The 20,479-nt window shown below is 43.9% G+C and overlaps 1 protein-coding gene across 2 annotated transcripts in view; it reads right to left on the minus strand.

Moving 5' to 3' along the window:
- Positions 1–20,479, minus strand: part of plxnb1b (plexin b1b) — a 117,615-nt gene that overhangs the window by 47,828 nt on the left and 49,308 nt on the right. For both annotated transcript variants that reach the window (XM_042300590.1, XM_042300589.1), the window contains one exon: positions 12,061–12,159. The gene's annotated coding sequence lies outside the window, so the exon portion shown is untranslated. The remainder of the gene's footprint in view (positions 1–12,060; positions 12,160–20,479) is intronic.

A 20,479-nucleotide genomic window follows, 5' to 3' on the forward strand; every position in this document is an offset into this window, starting at 1 on the left:
TGGGGACATTGACAGCAGGGCCAAGACCTCAAAAAGAGATACATAAATAAATCACTGAGTGCAACCCTGTCATTAGACACTAAGACCCTGGATGTGTCTGAAATGGCACGCTATGCCCTATATAGTGCACTATTTTTGAACAGGGACTTCATAGGGTTCTGTTCAAAAGCTGTGCACTAGTATATAGGGAATAGGGTGCAACTTCAGACACACATATACTTCAACCCTTTCATTAGATACTAAGACCCTGTGCTCCTAGACTGCATTTAACTGCTTACAGGTCTGACCAGTTCAAATGACGTATTCCTCAATAGTTCAAAAGGCCCCCAAAGAGTGATAATGGAACACTTTTGGTCAGATAGGGGAGGGCAGACAGAGCGTGGAGGAAGGAACAAAAGCAATCATTAAACTGGGATGGAGCTTTTTCATCATGTACTACAAGGTGACCTGGGGGGGGATGACTCAAGGGGGTATTAACAGAGAGAGCGAGAGGTAAAGACAGTCAAAGCCACAGAATGAGACACCGAGAAACAGACTATTCAAAAATGGTCCAGTCATCAGGCAGTCATATTTCCACATGCATAACATGTACAAGTACACTCAATCTACCATCTCACCAGTGTGAAACTTCCCTACTGCCAGTGTGCACTACCAGTAGGTGGCACTATATTTTCCAACAGGGCTATACATTTGGATGAGATTTTTTTCCTCACCCGAGTAGCCTCGTTTCACTGCCAAAAATAAAATGTAACCATCTAGTGTTCAGCGAAATAACAACACAATGTCAAATACAGGTAGCCTAGTCAAATAATTAACATCAAATTACATGAACCATTACTCTCTCGCGGGAATTCCACTAACGGTACGGAGCCAAACGTAGCTGCTGCTCATTCCATTTTCTCGAAAATTGATAAATGGTTCAAAAAAGTAAGGCCTGCGTCCATAGAGACGCATACCAGCTCTACTGACAGTATTGCTACTACCAGCAGTACTACACCTGCACTTGACGACGCCAAGTTGTTCTGCTTCCACGAGCACATCCAATGCTAGCATCAGTAATTCTACATTTGTTGCTAGCCCAGCTAGCATGGACACTGACAGTTGTGAATCTGATGCAGCGCGAAGAGCTACTGCCCCCTTACCTGGGAAAGCACCGAACAACAGATAGGGACGTTGGACCATTTGCGGGACGTTTGCCCCGCAAAACATGGCAATTTGAAAAATAAACCACGGGAGTTTTTTGAGCAAGAATTAAGATGACTGTCGAGTAACAAGACATGTATAAAAGCAACAGATACCATTAATAAGAAGGGGCTAGAAGCGTCTTATATGGTGAGCTACCGAGTGGCTAGGACAGGCAAGCCCCGTACTATTGTGGAGGACTTCATTATTCCTCCTATACAGACAATGACTTCATCAAACAACATTGTTTCATGACACATCAGTGACATGGCAGGAGATGTTCTGAAACAATTACTGCTTCGCATACAAGCCAGTGAATTCTATGGGTTACAGCTGGATGAGTCAACAGACGTGGCGGGCCTGACACAGCTCCTTGTATATGTCCGTTACGTTTATGGGGGGGTCAATTAAGGAAGACATCCTTTTCTGCAAACCAGGACAACAGGAGAGGATATTTTTAAAGTAGTGGACAGCTTTGTGACATCAAATGGACTTTGGTGGTCAAGATGTGTTGGTATCTGTACTGATGGCGCAAAACCAAGCCATGACAGGGGGACATAGTGGAGTGGTAACATGCGTGCAAGCAGTTGCTCTGACGCCACTTGGGTGCACTGCAGCATCCACCAAGAGGCTTTTGAAAATGGTTAACCTTGTTAAAGAAAGGCCCCTGAACTCTTGTGTATTTCTGCACTATGCAATGATATGGGCAGCGACCACGTAAAACATTTTACAATATACAGAAGTGCGCTGGTTATCAAGGGGCAAAGTATTGGCACGTTTTTTTTTAAATTGAGAGACGAGCTTAAACATTTTCTTTACTGACCATCCTTTTCACTTGTCTGACCGCTTGCATGGCCTATCTGGGTGATGTTTTTTCTCGTCTGAATGATTTGAATCTAGGATTACAGGGACTCACCGCAACTATATTCAATGTGCGGGATAAAATTGAGGCTATGATTAAGAAGTTGGACCTCTTCTCCGTCTGCATTAACAAGGACAGCACACAGGTCTTTGTATGATTTTTCGTGTGCAAACAAACAAGTTTACAGACAATGTCAAATGTGATATAGTGAAGCACCTGAGTAAGTTGGGTGCACAACTACACAGGTACTTTCCCGAAACAGATTACACAAACAACTGGATTCGTTATCCCTTTCATGCCCTGCCTCCAGTCCATTTACCGATATCTGTACAAGAGAGCCTCATCAAAATTGCAACAAGTGGTTCTGTGAAAATGTAATTTAAAATCAGAAGCCACTGCCAGATTTCTGGATTGGGCTGCGCCTAGAGTATCATGCCTTAGCAAATCGTGCTGTTAAGACACTGATGCCCTTTGCAACCACTTACCTATGTGAGAGTGGATTCTCAGCCCTCACTAGCATGAAAACTAAATACAGGCACAGATTGTGGGAAATTATTTAAGACTGAGACTCTCTCCAATACAACCCAACATTGCAGAGTTATGTGCATCCTTTCAAGCACACCCTTCTCATTAACCTGTGCGGAGTTATTCACAATTTTCAATGAACAAATAAGGTTTTAAATGTAAGATGGTTAAATAAATTTCAAATAAATTTCAAGCAACATTATTGATTATTATTATCATATTATTTGTGCCCTGGTCCTATAAAAACTCTCACTTCCAAAAGAGCCGGATTGTGACAAAAACTCACTCATTCTTATGTTTAATAAATGTATTGTATAGTGTGTGGCAGGCTTACAATGATGTTAAAGAACAACGTGAAAGTGCACTGACCCTGGTGCTAGAGGGGGTACGCAGCTGGAGGTTGAATGTTTGAAGGGGTACGGGACTATAAAAAGTTTGGGAACCACTGCCATAGTAGAATGGACATTTGCTTAGCAATTTTACTAATCTAAAATAATAGTACACATATTACTGTAGGTCTGCTTCATTCACTTTTATAGGTAGAAATGGTGATTGAAGCAGACCTAGTCATTTTTAAAAATGTAAATACATGCTTTTTAGCTACTTATTTCATATTCCTACTCTTCAAGGTCTCTACTAACAGGAATGGTGAAATTTTAATCCCTCACCAACTTAATTCCTGCCTTTTATCCCATATCTTTGGTCACTGATTTTGAGTTTTCTTTAAAGCCCACTGAGTTATAGTGCCACAACACTTTTTGTGCAGCAACTAAAAAGGATACATATTATGCTAATTAATGCAGGATGGCTGGGGGAGTTGACCGATAAAGTTCACGTGAAGATGTTCTTTCATATCCACTTCTATATCCATTGTCAAAAATATGCTCTACCAGCCAGTTGAGAATAGGGTTAAAGAGTTATTGGACAAGTTCAAGTAATCCCTTACCGTTTCAGTTCTTCCTTTTGGTGTCTAATGAACACGACCCAGGTCTGTGTGTGAGAGGCTGTGTGTGTTGTTATACCACTACTGGAACAATACATTCAAATGTCGGCCATCTTTTGTTCTGGCAAGTAGGTTGTGGACGGACACACTGTACCAGTTTGCTGGTGATTACTATGAGTACCCTACCACTCCCTGACAGGAGTAAGGGAGGGAAGGTAGGTGTGTACCACTGTATCAGAAGTACACATGCACGCACACACACAGTTCGCAGGACGTGCTTGGACCAGGCAGGAGAATCCCCCCCCCACACACACACACACACACACACACACACACACACACACACCTGAGCTAGACAGAGGTTGGCATTGACATAAGATTCATGTAGGAGACAAACTAGGGATTCCGCCTTTGTAAATATCTCACCAATAGGCCTGTTCTGCAGAGGGCACACAATCATCAGTGCAAGAGATCACTCGTCAGACACCTCAACAGATAACCCATTGATAAATCCCTGTTTATGGCCTATACAGTAATACCATATCACTCATGTGTCTCAGAGTGTGGTGAGTTACAGTAAGGTGTGATTTCTGGTCCCAACATGCAGAGGCATTATGACACACAGATCCAGGACAAAGTCTACTGGGTAGGACTATTGTATTCTTCCAGGATGAACAGAGTGAAAGAATCCCAAAAATAGCGTGTGTGTGTGTGTGTATTCATACGTTTGTGTGTATTCATACGTTTGTGTGTTTTCATGGAGCAAATGCTTTCGATGTGAGATTACAGCTTGGGTTTTTACATGCCGATTATGGAAGGGGGAAATATGTGCACATTCTAGGAAAGAATGTGCTACCGTCACTGACACGCGGGGAGAAGCTGGAAAAAGTTAGTACATTTTTTTTCTCTGGACATTTTCATCACAACAGAACATACCAGCCACTGTAGCAATATGACCAACCACGGAAGAGACCAAGTACCAGCTATAAGTGGAGGCTAACGGTTAGCAGTTAGCGGCTAATGCGTCATGCTAACATTAGTTTGGCCCTAAATGCAGGGCATTCTAATAAGCACTTTTCAGGAATATAGTGACAACACCAACCACAGCTTGGCTTGGAATAGTATTCTTTACATCAACGAAAGGGAAAGAATTATTGCCATTACGCTAACTAGTCCTATGGAGCTTATGTACGGTATACATGGTAAAATAGCAACCAACCAACGACTATGAACGTGTGACTTTTTAAAACAGAAATATCTACTTGAATATGGAAATGAAAATATGAATTTGAAGACAAATCCTGACTTGAGACGCACGCTGATAACTTTTCACACAAACACAACAAGCATTATTTAGCATTCCACCATCTCCCTATGCATTTAAACATATTTATTCATGAATCCTTGAATAAATTAAATCGAAGCCTGATTGTTATTTTGAGATTCACGGGGAGATACTCTTTGATGATGGTTGAAAGGCTTTGTGGGGCGGTGTGATGAGAGAGAGCTCTTTGTGAAACCGCCTGTTGTCCACGCAAACACACACCGTTTGAAAGGCCTCCTGTAGGCCTACTCCATTCAACTGAACCCACTGCACTGAACACACACACAAGATTGATGCGCCTATATATTACACAGATCGCACAAACTGTACCGAACCAGGTAACTTAACACCCATGGATATACACACACACACACACCAACCAACCCATCACACACACACACACACACACAGCCCATCGCAGATCGCACACCCTCCTCTCCAGTCTTGGCATTAATGCTGGCTCTGGGGTTTTTTCCTGAGGGTTGCGTTTCATCTTGGTCCCTGACTACTAACCTGGATTGATCGGAGATCTTCATCATGTCAAAGTACTGTGTGTTTGATGCTGTAAGCAAATGACAGAACAAAGCTCTCCTAACTCTGTATACATACAGTATGTGTGAATCAACCCCTATGAGAATGTATGTCAGACAGCAGGCAAGGAGCAAACACACACACACCTTCCTTCCTTTGATGGCTTATTAACCAATTGGGACACTATGGAGGAGGTGAGGTTGCTCTCCTGCCCCAATTCATCAAACGTCAGAGCAGTGCTGATCCAAGATCAGTTTAGCCTTTCCATATTTAATAAGAGGGGAGACCTCATCCCAGACCAGCACTACAAGGGGTGTAAAAGTGGCTATATAAAAATATCAATCATCATACTGAAAACAGGAGAGTGAGTGAGAGAAATCTGAGTGATTACGAGTACTGCTAAGTGGGTGTGTGAGTGAGCGAGAGAGGAAGAGTGAGAGCACCAGACAGACAGGGAGAGCGCCAGAGCACCAGGCCAGCTGCGGAGTGTGGGATGGGGACTGGGAAATGGAGTGAATGGGAATGGGACAGCCCTGGGAAGAAACACAAATATTTTTCCTCCTCTCTCCAGCAGCAGCACGGGGCAGGCAACAGCTCTGCCTCTGACACAGCAGGAAAAACAAGCAGTTATTTATAACGTCTGGTAAAGGGGACAACAACAAGACGGAGGACAGATGTACAGAGGACTGGAATGGCCAGAGGAGTGACTCCCGAGAGGGGCGGAGAAAAGAGATCTGATTAATAAAGAGAGCCAACTAATTCAATTTCTAATATCTCAGTTAACAAAATACTATAGTGCCCGATTCACACTGGCTGGCCTGGTTATACATCCACTATAGCTACTGGAAGCGTGCTGGAGAGGACAATGTGAAAAGAAAAGAGCCGAGCCAGCACAGCGTGGTTAAAGTCTATAATTTTGTTGAAATGTAATAGGTTTTGAAGAGCTTCTGAAGAGATTTACTAGCTCCTCTTAGGCTCCACAGTTGCTCTATAACAATCAGTCTGCGAAGTCAGTGACAGTTTAACAGGTGAGGTTAGGTATTTCCAGACTGTAGCATTACAGTAAGAGACACCAAAGACCACTAGGGGGCACACACACACACCCACACACACACACACACACACACACACGAATATGCATGATCCAGCCCTTAAGGCAAACATTACACACTCTGTTATGCCACACCAAAGAACATACAGTACGAGGTGATGAATTACAGGCACACACACGCACACTTAGCTTTCACACACACTAAGTCACACTGTGGATCAACACAAGTCCCAGATGCTCTCCACCTCTCATGACTCAGAAGACCAGGAAATGAAGCATGGAACAGACAGAATAACAAACTGACAGTGACGGTGCCAAAGAAAGCACAGGCCAGAGATATTACAGTCCACAATATGTTACAGGACACCACTAACTAAAGAGCTGCTGGGTTAACATTTACTCCGCTACGCTTTCATGCTTAAGCCAAAGTGGTGTCCATATTTAGCAAGTTAGAATTGAAAGGTAGGGGTGGGCAGAAAACCGGGGTATTTCAAAATACCCTCGGTACGATTTTCCAATACCGTAAACACAGTTTAAGAAATTTGAATATTTATACTTTTAAAATAAATACCTGCAGTCAACATGTGCACTAGGTAATAGATATAAACGGATCGCAAGTTTACCGCTACTAGTTTCCAAAAACAGCTGTTTTGTGTGTGCTGCAAACTGCGTTTTGAAATACTTGCAGCGCTTTATTTGGGTTGTCTGTCTCAGTCGTAAACGTTTGACTGCGCTCGTCAGCATTTACCTACCATCCTTAATGGGGATTCTTTAGTATTTTGTTGGCATTCTGGAAAGTGAAGATTTTTGGGGCTTTTTCCCCCCATAAAAATAAAATTAAAAAAAGTGACCCTTATGTGCTATAGGGGTAAAATTGTATATCACGGGAATCTGGATACCACCCAATCCTGTCAAATGGCTACAATAAGCATTAGCGATTATTCAGTCTATTAATTGTCTTTTTTCACACCGGTAATACCAAATGTGACCTTGGCGCATTCCACTTCATAACATATGGCTACAAAACGTGCTTAGGGGAATTAGTTTACGGAGGGTCCTTCAACCCATTTTCATGTGACTCAAATATGCTTAGACACACTTGGATTTGCTTGGAACAAGGTGGACTGTAAAGGAGCTATGCTAAAGGATTACATGCACACAAACACAGACAGAGAAGCAGTACAGAAACACTGAACAACTGGTCCATTCATTTTCGACCAACAGTGGACCAACCCACCACCCTTTGGAAAAACCAATGGACCAATCCTCTTTTCAGGGTTGTGTTGTACAGAAGTCTTTTCATAATCAAATCAAAAGTTTATTGGTCACGTACACCGTTTTGCAGATGTTAACGCAGGTGCAGCATTAATGCTTACGTTTCTAGCTACAACAGTGCAGCAATATCCACCAATATCCACCAATATCCAACCACTAGGCAGGGTAGCCTAGTGGTTAGAGTGTTGGAATAGTAACCGGAAGGTTGCAAGTTCAAATCCCTGAGCTGACAAGGGTACAAATCTGTCGTTCTGCCCCTGAACAGGCAGTTATCCCACTGTTCCTAGGCTGTCATTGAAAATAAGAATTTGTTCTTAACTGACTTGCCTAGTTAAATAAAAGGTATAAAAATAAATACAATAACAATATGCACAATCCACTTTTTTTTGAAGAACAAGAAATGTAAACATATTGGAAAGAGCAATATCAGAACGAGCAATGTTGAGTCTGGAATATAAATATATAGTGCATTCAGAAAGTACTCATACCCCTTGAATTATTCCACATTTTGTTGTGTTACAGCCTGAATTCAAAATTGATTCAATTTTTTCTCTCACAACACCACATAATGACGAAGTGAAAACATGTTTTTAGACATTTTTGCTAGATTTCTTGAAAATGAAATTACAGAAATGTCCATTTTAACACCCATGGATGGACGCACACACCAACCAACCCAGCACACATACAGTGTACAACAATAGTGTTTAACAGGATGTTTTAATGGCTACCTCGTCTCTGTACCCCACACATACAGATAATTGCAAGGTCCCTCAGTGGAGCAGTGAATTTCAAACACAGATTCAATCAAAGACCAGGGAAGTTTTCCAATGCCTCTCAAAGAAGGGCACCGATTGGTAGATGGGTAAACATTTTAAAGCATACATTGAATATCCCTTTGAGCATGGGGAGTTATTACTTACACTTTGGATGGTGTATCAATACACCCAGTTACTACAAAGATACAGGCGTCCTTCCTAACTCAGTTGCCAGAGAGGAAAGAAACCACTCAGCGATTTCACCATGAGGCCAATGATCACTTTAAAACCGTTTGAGTTTAATGGCTGTGTTAGGAGAAAACTGATGATGGATCAAGAACTTTGTAGTTACTCCACAATACTAACCTAATTGACAGAGTGAAAAGAAGGAAGCCTGTAAAGAAAATAAATATTACAAAACATACATCCTATTTGCAACAAGGCACTAAAGTAATACTGCAAAAAATGTGGCAAAGCAATTCATGTTTAGTCCTGAATACAAAGTGTTAGGTTACGTTTGGGGTAAATCGAATACAAAAGCTGAAGAACATACGCACATCCAGGTATGTTTTGCTGGTGCTGGAGTTGTAGGTGAATTCATGGCAAATAAAAATGCTGCACATTGCTGCTCATACTCATATGTGATTTTGTTTCAACCCTGAAGTCTTCATCAGGCATGGATGCGTTTTTATAATGTCCAAATCCAATACAACACATTATTGAGTATCACTCTCCATATTGTCAAGCATAGCAGTGGCTGCATCATGTTATGGGTATGCTTGGAACTGGGGAGTTTTTCCAGGATAAAAGAGAAACTGAATGAAGCTAAGGACAGGCAAAATCCTAGAGTGAAAACCTGGTTCAGTCTGCTTTCCACCAGACACTGAATTCACCTTTAAGCAGGACAATAAAACACAAGGGAAAATCTACACTGGAGTTGCTTACCATGAAGACAGTGAATGTTTCTGAGTAGCCGAGTTACAGCTGACTTAAATCTGCATGAAAATCTATGGCAAGACCTGAGTATGGTTGCCTAGCAGTGATCAACTACCAATTTCACAAAGCTTGAAGAATTTCGAAAATAATAAAAATGGGCAAATGTTGCACAATCCAGGTGTAGAAGGCTCTTAGAAACTTACTGTCACGACTCCCGCTGTTCGGGCGGTGCTTGGCGGTCGTCGTCACCGGCCTACTAGCCGCCACCGATCCCTTTTCCCTTGTCTGTTGGTTTAGTCTTATTAGTTGCACCGGTTTCTTTTGCGTTTCTTGATTTCTGGTCTATGTAAGCCTGTTTGGCCCGCTGGTGTTTGTGCGTGATTATTTTGTGTTCACTGTCGGATGTATTTTCTCTCTGGATCGTTTTGCCCTGTGTGCTTGGGCGGGTCAGTGTTTCTGCGCCCTGTGCTTGGGCGGGTCAGTGTTTCTGCGCCCTGTGCTTGGGCAGGTCAGTGTTTCTGCGCCCTGTGCTTGGGCAGGTCAGTGTTTCTGCGCCCTGTGTTTGGCGTGACCGTTTTTTTGTGCCGGAGAGAATAAATTGTCTGTTATTGAACCCTCTGCTCTCTGCGCCTGACTCCTACCTTCCACACCTAGTAACCTGTGACACTTACCCAGAAAGACTCACAGCTGTAATCGCTGTCAAATTTTAACATTGATTGACTCAGGGGGTTGAATACTCATCTAAATCAAGAAATATTTGTTTTATTTTTCATAAATGTTTTAAACGTTAGAATTTTTCTTACACTTTGACATTACCGAGTATTTAAATCCCACTTTGTAACAACAAAATGTGGAAAATGTCAAGGTGTGTGAATACTTTCTGAAGGCATTGTACATATGTATTTATATTCCAAACTCTGACATTGCTCATTCTGATATTTCTTAATTCCTTTATTTATTTTTTTGGTATTCATGTGTATTGTTTTGTACTGTTAGGTATTACTGCACTGTTGGAGCTAGAAACATAGGCATTTTGCTGCACCTGCGATAACCTCTGCAAATTATGTATACGCATCCAATAAAATGTGATTTGATGAGCACATTTTTACCCCTGAACTTATTTAAGAGAATACTTGACTCAAAACATTTCAGCTTTTCATTTTTGATTAATTTGTAGTAAAAACTAAATAACAATAATTCCACTTTGACATTATGGGGTATTGTGTGTAGGCCAGTGTACTTTTTGCCCCTTTTTCTCCCGAATTTTGTGATTTCCAATTGGTAGTTACAGTCTTGTCCCTTCACTATAACTCCAGTACGGACTCAGGAGAGGCGAAGGTTGCGAGCCATGCGTCCTCCAAAACACAACCCTGCCAAGCCGCACTGCTTCTTGACACACTGCTTGCTTAACCTGGAAGCCAGCCGCACCTGTGTGTCGGAGGAAACACTGTACAAATGGCGACCGTGTCAGCGTGCATGCGCCCCGCCCACCACAGGAGTCGCAAGAGCGCGATGGGACAAGGACATCTAGGCCGGCCAAATCCTCCCCCAACCCGGACGTTGCTGGGCCAATTGTGCGCCGCTTCATGGGTCTCCCAGTCAAGGCCAGCTGTGACACAGCCCAGGATCAAACCCGGGCCTGTAGTCATGCTTTAGACCGCTGCACCATTCAGGAGGCCCCCACAAAATCTCAATTCAATCCATTTTAAATTCAGGCTGTACCACATTTGAAAAAAGTCAAGGGGTGTGAATACTCTCTGAAGGCACTGTATATGTATGTGAATGGTGTGTACAGACAGTATATGAATAGAACATGTGTGTTCAACAGTAGTTATATAAATGACTAGAACACAATATAAACATATAAAGTGGGTAAAACAGTATGTACCATGATTAAAGTGACAAACTTCCTGCAATTCGTCATTTGGCCATGTAATAAGCATTTAGCTGCACCTGCTATAACATCTGTTAAACTGTGTATGCGACCAATAAACTTTGATTTGATTTTGATAGAGCGAGAGAGAGAGTGACAGGCCCTGTCTAGGCCCCCCACACTGAATGATGCGTGTGTAGAAAACACCCGTTAACAAAAGAGCCCCTTTGTGTTGTTGTGCCCAAACGTCACTTTTCCATAACGTAAACATAAATCACAGGGTGTGGGGCGCTTACTGTGCCCAGCGAGCAGCAGTGCATAAACTCCCAGGGGTGAAAACAATGCCGTAAAATAGTAGGGGGCCAGTGCCACTGTAGCAGCAGAAACAGTGATTACTTCCTACCATAGGCTGTTGAGAGATGAGGACTGGGTCGTATTCATTAGGGCACACTGTAGCACAACACACAACGAAATTAGTGTTTCTTATTGGACAAGTTGAGGTAGTCCCTCCCTGCTTCAGTCCGTTTTCTTCCGTTTGGTGCCTAATCAATACAACCCAGGGAAAAGACACGGGATGCATCTAGATCGACAATCTACAATGGCTTCCTATCCTCGACTACTTCACCTCTCATGGACTGAGATGATAATGTTTTGAAAAAAGGTATCCGACCATAACATATAAATAAACACAAGCAAAGTGCAAAGGTAATATTGTGTGTGTGGGGGTCATCTTTCTTCTCCAATTTAATCCAATCAGATAACACAGGATTGTACAGCGATATACAATAAAGGATACCTACCCGGGATATAGTGTTCACCTGTTCAGCTCGTTCACATCAGTGCAGATGAAGGAAAGGAGGCGAGGAGATGAAGCCACTTTAAACTATTGAGATGCAGCCCTGTAGAGAAAAAGAAAAGTGTTTACTGTAGCTCAAGTTTGTCTCTATTAAGGCAGGCCGCTGAAACAAGATGGCCGATAATGAGATCAAAGAAACTGGTCACTTCCAAAATACTTAATCTCAAATTCAGTATGAGATTATTTATTTTTATTGTTTAAATGTAACCTTCATTTCACTAGGCAAGTTCGTTAAGAACAAATTCGTATTTACAATGACGACCTACACCGATAGTCAGTGTGATATTGAAATAGACAGAAATAACACTAGGGGCTCTGTTTTAACAAACCTAAAGCAATGGTCAAATCTAAGCGCTATAGGTTCAGAGGTGTCAAATATTTTTGCTATTTTCATAACCGGAATTATGGGCGCAGTGGCGCAAAAGGGCTGGGTTTTGAATAAACACGGTTTTAGGTGTGTCTTGATCCCTCACTGGCCAATCAGAACGCGCTCCATAGCGTAATACACTGAGTATACAAAACATTAGGAACTCCTTCCTAATTTTGAGTTGCACTCCCTTTTGCCCTTAGTACAGCCTCAATTCATTGGGGCATGGACTCTACAAGGTGCTGACAATATTCCACAGGGATGCTGGGCATGTTGATTCAAATGCTTCCCACAGTTGTGTCAAATGCTTCCCACAGTTGTGTCAAGTTGGCTGGAAGTCCAGTTTGGGTGGTGGTGGAACATTCTTGATACAGTTGAGCGTGAAACACTCAGGAGCGTTGCAGTTCTTGACACACTCAAACCGGTGTGCCTGGCACCTACTACCATACCCCGTTCAAAGCCACAAATCTTTTGTCTTGCCCATTCACCCTCTGAATGGCACACATACCCAATCCATGTCTCAATTGTCTCAAGTCTTAAAAATCCTTCTTTAAACTTGTCTCCTCCCCTTCATCTACACTGATTGGTGTGGATTTAACAAGTGACATCAATAAGGGATCATAGCTTTCACCTGGATTCACCTGGTCATTCTGTCATGGAAAGAGCAGGTGTTCCAAATTTTTGGTACACTCAGTGTATGTGGTTGCTTTAAGTTGTGTTTACAGTCGTATGTATTATGTAATCAAATCCAATATAAATGTTAGCCCGTTATAGCCTAGTTTGTTGAATAGCCTAAGAAACTAAATAAAACGTATGAAGGCCTTGCCCATCTTTGAAGCATAAATGCATGACTTCAATATGGAAATGTATTGTTAAACATAGCATTTGCACTGATATAGGGGCTAGGCCTACTGTAAATTGCATTATGTCTGCCATGTCTGAGCCACGGACGTGCCAAACGTTGTCAATAAGCAAGATTAAATTCACTAAAGATGGGCCTTAAAAAGAGCGTGAATAATTCTAATCAATTCCAGCCTGTAAATAGATCAAAGTCAAACAAATCAAATTTTCATGAAGACATTTTGGAAATAAAAGTGGTAGTTGTGTACCAGTTATATGACTGGACAAAGACAACCACCAAAACAATAATGTCCATGAAGAAACCCTCAAATCTCTTCAGTATAAACCAATGCATCTACTCACTAGGTTACAGAACTGTGTGTGTTTCTCTCCAGCGTACATACAGGGCACATGGGGATAAATGTTGACCTTAACACATTCCCATTTATTCCCCCAAAGGACTCTTCGCCTGGGTCTGCGAAATGCCACGGATTCCTGGAGCTTTGGATCACTAGCCTGGGGCTCTCTGGAGCTCTCTCCCTGGCTGGATGGTGCACCGGTTCAGCTGGCGCCTAGCCAAACTCGGCTAGGTGAACCAAACGAGTGTGCTCGCATGCCTTCCACCTTTGCTTGAAAGAAAAAAGCAGCAATAGTAGTCAGAATGAATCTAAGGTAACTACAAATCTGTCATTCATTTGGACTTTTTTTGCAGAGGATATCTTAGATGCGCAATTTTACTAACTAGGATGTTTGGTGCAGTATTTCTCAAGTGAAAACGTATGCATGAAACTAGGCATCTTATCGTTGAATGACAAACGACTTCATTGAGGAATCCCTACTGTTGATCAATCACCAAACAAAGAGGCGTAGTCGTAGGATTCCGAACTTCAGCTTGACTCGAGAAAAAATTTGTGCACGAACAGCTGATGTTGCCATAAGATATGGACAAACTGTTCCGAACTGTTTTGGATGGGGAGCATGCGGGCGCCTTAACCCAAGATCAGTGCACCCGGTCTTGGTAGAGGTTGTTCATTCACAGCCTCTCTTGTGAGTGAGTGAGTGAGTGAGTGAGTGAGTGAGTGAGTGAGTGAGTGAGTGAGAGAGAGAGGGGGGATTAGCCCTGGCTAGGCCCCCTGTGGTTGTGGTACTAATGTGGCGCTGGCCACTGATTGGGCTGGAAACACAGATAAAGGTCAGACTGAGGGGTCGGGGACTCGGGGACCAGGTGACAGAACAATAGGAAAATCCCCTCTTTTTTCCCTGTGTTCATTGGATTCCAAGATGGCACCGCAGAGACAATGGCTGAGGGTGCTGAAGAGAGGTGATTATGTTCCTCATATTACCAGGCACAACACACACCACTTTCTCATATTTTGTTCCCACACACCACATGCACACATACACCTCTCATACACTGAACACAAACATACACTCCCTTTACAAATATACAAACACATAACTGTAAACCAATCACAGCTGTACAAAGACATGATAAACTCTACTTCATAAAGCAACCAATATTACAGGACTGGAGCTAGGTCTATATCCAGCCAAACATAACTGTGACAGAAGAATGAAGGGTAGATTGGTGAGGATAAATAAAAGGAGAAGATAAGAGTTCCAAGTACATTCCTGTGGTGAGCTAGCTTACATAACCATATTTACATTATATATATATATATATATATATATCATATTCGCATGCCAATACGTCTGTCTGTCATAACAAACTTGTATTGGGTTCTCTCCTTGACTGTTTCACAACACCGAGGCGAGATTGAGCTAATAAGTCGTTGAAGGACGTGACTGTAGAATGGTTATTAGGTTGGGCCGGAGGAGGAATATACCCCTCTTCATTTCACAAGGACATGGGGAGGCTTGCCTCCGTCCTTCAGACCCACCTGTCTGCTGTCCACTGTCTCCTTTCCCTCTCTTGTTCATACTCTCTTTGTGTCGGTCTCCTTTCTCTCATTTTTCCTCTTTGTCCCTAGTTCTTCCATTCCTCTCCTTTTCCATCTTGTCCTCCTTTCTACAGCTTAACTCTCTTCCACTTCTCCATTCCTCCTCTGTCCTTGTTTTTTTCCATTGCGTAACTCTTTACCCTCCGCTTTCCATAAAGCTCAATTCATAGTTCAGAGCCGTGTAGCCCCAATAGTCCGATGGGCCATTTATTTATTCCACATTTACAAACCTCATTTCATTGGCTGTTCTCAAGTTGCAGACGTATGTCCCAATAAATCACGCAGCTCTGCCGCATTGAACTCTGTTGGATGCTTTTTTCTGTCCCCTTACTCACTCCTCTCGTCTATCAATATTTGTCATCTCGCTCTCTCCACGTCTTCCTCGCTCCATCTCTCCTCTCTGTGAAGCTGGTTCAGGAATGTTGCACACTCCCATGTGTGCTCCCTTCTCTCCACCATACATACTGGAAGCTTGGAAAACACTGCTTGACATTTCAGCCTCCCCAGCACTCACACTGGGGCACATTCAGCCGACACTACGAAGGCTCGACCCCCGACTATGGCCTATAGGCGGACAATATAAGACACATTAAATTATACCCGACTTCATTAAACAAGACAACATGGTATGTGTATAGTATGGAGATGTTAAAAGGTCTCAGAGATTTATTCAGGCCCGAAAAGATCAGAGATGTCAGTTTTTTAGGACATGTTGATATAGTGCTGAGAAACGTCTGTTAAAGCTGGTTGCGCCGTAGAATGACATCTGCATTGCTTGCTGGGGTTTTAGGCTGGGTTACCATACAGCACTTTGTGACATCGCCTGAAAAACGGGCTTTATAAATACATTTGCTTGATTGATCTGTTTGAAACATGTAGGTATTACAGGCCAGGGAGAGGTTGGAAATGTCAGTGAAGACACTTGCCTGTTGGTCCACGTATGCTTTGAGTACACATTCTGGTAATCCATCTGGCCCCATGGCTTTGTGAATGTTGACCTGTTTAAAAATCTTGCTCACATTGGCTACAGAGAGCGTGGTCACAGTCGTCTGGAACAGCTGGTGCTCTCATGCATGCTTCAGTGTTGCTTGCCTCAAAGCGAGCATAAAAAGGCATTTAGCTCATCTGGTAGGCTCGCGTCACTGGGCAACTCACGGCTGGGTTTCCCTTTGTAGTCCTTAATAGTTTAAGCCCTGCCACATATGACGAGTGTCAGAGCCGGTGTAGTAGGATTCAATCTTAGTCCGGTATTGATGCTTTGCCTGTTTGATGGTTCGTCTGAGGACATAGCAGGATTTCTTATAAGCGTCCGGATTCATGTCCCGCTCCTTGAAAGCAGCAGCTCTAGCCTTTAACTCGGTGCGGATGTTGCCTGTAATCCGTGGCTTCTAGTTGGGAAATGTACGTATGGTCACTGTGGGGACAACGTCATCGATGCACTTATTGATGAAGCCGGTGACTGAAGTGGTATACTCCTCAACGCCATTGGATGAATCCCGGAAAATATTCCAGTCCGTGTTAGCCAAACAATCCTGTAGCGTAGCATCTGCGTCATCTGACCACTTCAGTATTACTTGTAAGCAGGAATCAGGACAGAATTATGGTCAGATTTTACAAATGGAGGGTGAGGGAGAGCTTTGTATGTGGAGTAAAGGTGGTCTAGAGGTTTTTTTTTTACACTCTGGTTGCAGATGTGACATATTCTTGTGGATATGTTCTGTTGTCTCTTTAAGTGACACTTCAATATTTATTTCAAGAAGACGAGGCTTCCATTTTAGTTGATTGGAGGATCAGTAGAACGTTAGTAGGACCTCAGTGATACGAACACAATGGGAATAGAAGTTGTTTCCGAAGACCGAAATGTTCATAACTTTGAAATGGGCTTAAGAAATGCATCAAACCTTTATAAAATATAATCAATATTATCTACTTTCTGCATGACACAAGTAATAATCCCAACAATTGTTTACAGACAGATTATTTCTGTCACGCCCTGGCCATAGAGAGGTTTTTATTCTCAATTTTGGTTAGGCCAGGGTGTGACTAGGGTGGGCATTCTAGTTTCTTTATTTCTATGTTTTCTATTTCTTTGTGTTTGGCCCGGGTGTGGTTCTCAATCAGAGGCAACTGTCTATCGTCGTCTCTGATTGAGAATCATAGGCATCTTTTTCCCCACCTGTGTTTTGTGGGTAGTTGTTTTCTGTTTACACCAGACAGAACTGTTTCGTTTTGTTCCACTTTGTTATTTTGTTTCAGTGTTCAGTTTGAATAAATAATCATGAACACGTACCACGCAGCGCTTTGGTCCTCTTCTTCAGGCGAGCGTTACAGAACTACCCACCACCAAAGGACCAAGCAGCGTGGTAAGGAGGACTGGACATGGGAGGACATCCTGGACGGCAAAGGATCCTTCACGTGGGAGGAGATCCTGGCCGGAAAAGATCGCCTGCCATGGGAGCCGGTTCGAAGCAGCAAGGAAGGCGGAGGCAGCTGGTAAAAGGGCCAAGGATTACACGGGGACAGGCTGGCACTAAAGACCGGGAGGCCACTACAAAAAAAACAATTTGGGGGGTGGCACACGGGGAGATTGGCTGAGCCAGGTTGGAGACCTGAGCCAACTCCCCGTGCTTACCGGAGGGAACGTCGTACTGGTCAGGCACTGTGTTATAAGCTGGAGCGCACGGTGACTCCAGTGTGCGTGCACAGCCCGGTGCGCTACCTTCCAGCTCCCCGAATCGGCTGGGCTAGAGTGGGCATCCAGCCAGGTCGGAGGATGCCGGCTCAGCGCATCTGGTCGCCAGTACCAGCATCCGGTCTCTACGGCCCGGGATATCATGCGCCGGCTCTGCGCACTGTGTCTCCAGTGCATCTGCAGGGTGAAAATAACCATCCAGCCAGGACGGGTTGTGCAGGCTCCTAGCTCGAGACCCCCAGTGCGCCTCCACGGCCCAGTGTATCCGGTGCCTCTGCCTAGGACAGGGCCTCCTGTATGTCTCTCCAGCCTGGTGAGTCCTGTGCCTGCGCTCAGAACTAATCCTCTCGTATGTCTCCCCAGCCCGGTAAGCCCTGTGCCAGCTCATGGCACGAAGCCTCCAGTGACGATCCATGGCACGAAGCCTCCAGTGACGATCCATGGCACGAAGCCTCCAGTGACGATCCATGGCACGAAGCCTCCAGGGACGATCCATGGCACGAAGCCTCCAGGGACGATCCATGGCACGAAGCCTCCAGGGACGATCCATGGCAAGAATCCTCCAGGGAAGCCTCCAGGGACGATCCATGGCAAGAATCCTCCAGGGACGATCCATGGCAAGAATCCTCCAGGGACGATCCATGGCAAGAATCCTCCAGGGACGATCCATGGCAAGAATCCTCCAGGGACGATCCATGGCAAGAATCCTCCAGGGACGATCCATGGCAAGAATCCTCCAGGGACGTTCCCCAGTCCGGAGCCTCCAGGGACGTTCCCCAGTCCGGAGCCTCCAGCGACGTTCCCCAGTCCGGAGCCTCCAGCGACGTTCCCCAGTCCGGAGCCTCCAGCGACGTTCCCCAGTCCGGAGCCTCCAGCGACGTTCCCCAGTCCGGAGCCTCCAGCGACGTTCCCCAGTCCGGAGCCTCCAGCGACGTTCTCCAGTCCGGAGCCTCCAGCGACGTTCTCCAGTCCAGAGCCTCCAGCGACGTTCTCCAGTCCAGAGCCTCCAGCGACGTTCTCCAGTCCGGAGCCTCCAGCGACGAGGGTACCCAGTCCGTACCACGCTGCACTTTGGTCCTCTTCTTCAGAAGAGCGTTACAATTTCACTTATAATTCATTGTATCACAATACCAGTGGGTCAAAAGCTTACATTCACTAAGTTGACTGTGCCTTTAAACAGCTTGGAAAATTCCAGAAAATGTCATGGCTTCAGAAGCTTCAGACAGGCTAATTGATATAATTTGTGTCAATTGAAGGTGTACCTGTGGATGTATTTCAAGGCCTACCTTCAAACTCAGTGCCTCTTTGCTTGACATCATAAGAAAATCTAAACAAAATCAGCCAAGACCTCAGAAAAACAATTGTAGACCTCCACAAGTCTGATTCATCCTTGGGAGCAATTTCCAAACACCTCAAGGTACCACGTTCATCTGAACAAACAATAGTACGCAAGTATAAACACCATGGGAACACGCAGCAGTCATACCGCTCAGGAAGGAGATGTGTTCTGTCTCCCAGAGATGAACATACTTTGGTGCGAAAAGTGTAAGTCAATCCCAGAACAGCAGCAAAGTACCTTGTGAAGATGCTGGAGGAAACAGGTACAAAAGTATCTATATCCACAGTAAAACGAGTCCTATATCAACATAACCTGAAAGGCTGCTCAGCAAGGAAGAAGACACTGCTCCAAAACCACCATAAAAAAGACAGATTACAGTTTGTAACTGCACATGGGGACAAAGATCGTGCTTTTTGGAGAAATGTCCTCTGGTCTGATGAATCAAAAATAGAACTGTTTGGCCATATTGACCATCGTTATGTTTGGAGGAAAAAGGGGGAGGCTTGCAAGCCGAAGAACACCATCCCAACTGTGAAGCACGGGGGTAGCAGCATCATGTTGTGGGGGTGCTTTGCTGCAGGAGGGACTGGTGCACTTCACAAAATAGATGGCATCATGAGGCAGGAAAATTACATAGATATATTGAAGCAACACCTCAAGACATCAATCAGGAACTTACTTGGTGCACTTGGTCGCAAATGGGTCTTCCAAATGGACAATGACCCCAAACATACTTCCAAAGTTGTGGCAAAATGGCTCAAGGACAACAAAGTCAAGGTATTGGAGTGGCCATCACAAAGCCCTGACCTCAATCCCATAGAAAATTTGTGGGCAGAACTGAAAAAGTGTGTGTGAGCAAGGAGGCCTACACACCTGACTCAGTTTCACCAGCTCTGTCAGGAGGAATAGGCCAAAATTCACCCAACTTATTGTGGGAAGCTTGTGGAAGGCTGCCTGAAACGTTTGACCCAGGTTAAAAGCAATGCTACCAAATACTAATTGAGTGCATGTAAACTTCTGACCCACTGGGAATGTGATGAAATAAATAAATTCTCTTCTATTATTCTGACATTTCACATTCTTAAAATAAAGTGGTGATCCTAACTGACCTAAAAACAGGGAATTTTTACTACGATTAAATGTCAGAAATTGTAAAAAACTGAG

This window comes from Oncorhynchus tshawytscha, linkage group LG02 (assembly GCF_018296145.1).
Source record: "Oncorhynchus tshawytscha isolate Ot180627B linkage group LG02, Otsh_v2.0, whole genome shotgun sequence".
Classification (NCBI taxonomy): Eukaryota; Metazoa; Chordata; class Actinopteri; order Salmoniformes; family Salmonidae; genus Oncorhynchus; species Oncorhynchus tshawytscha.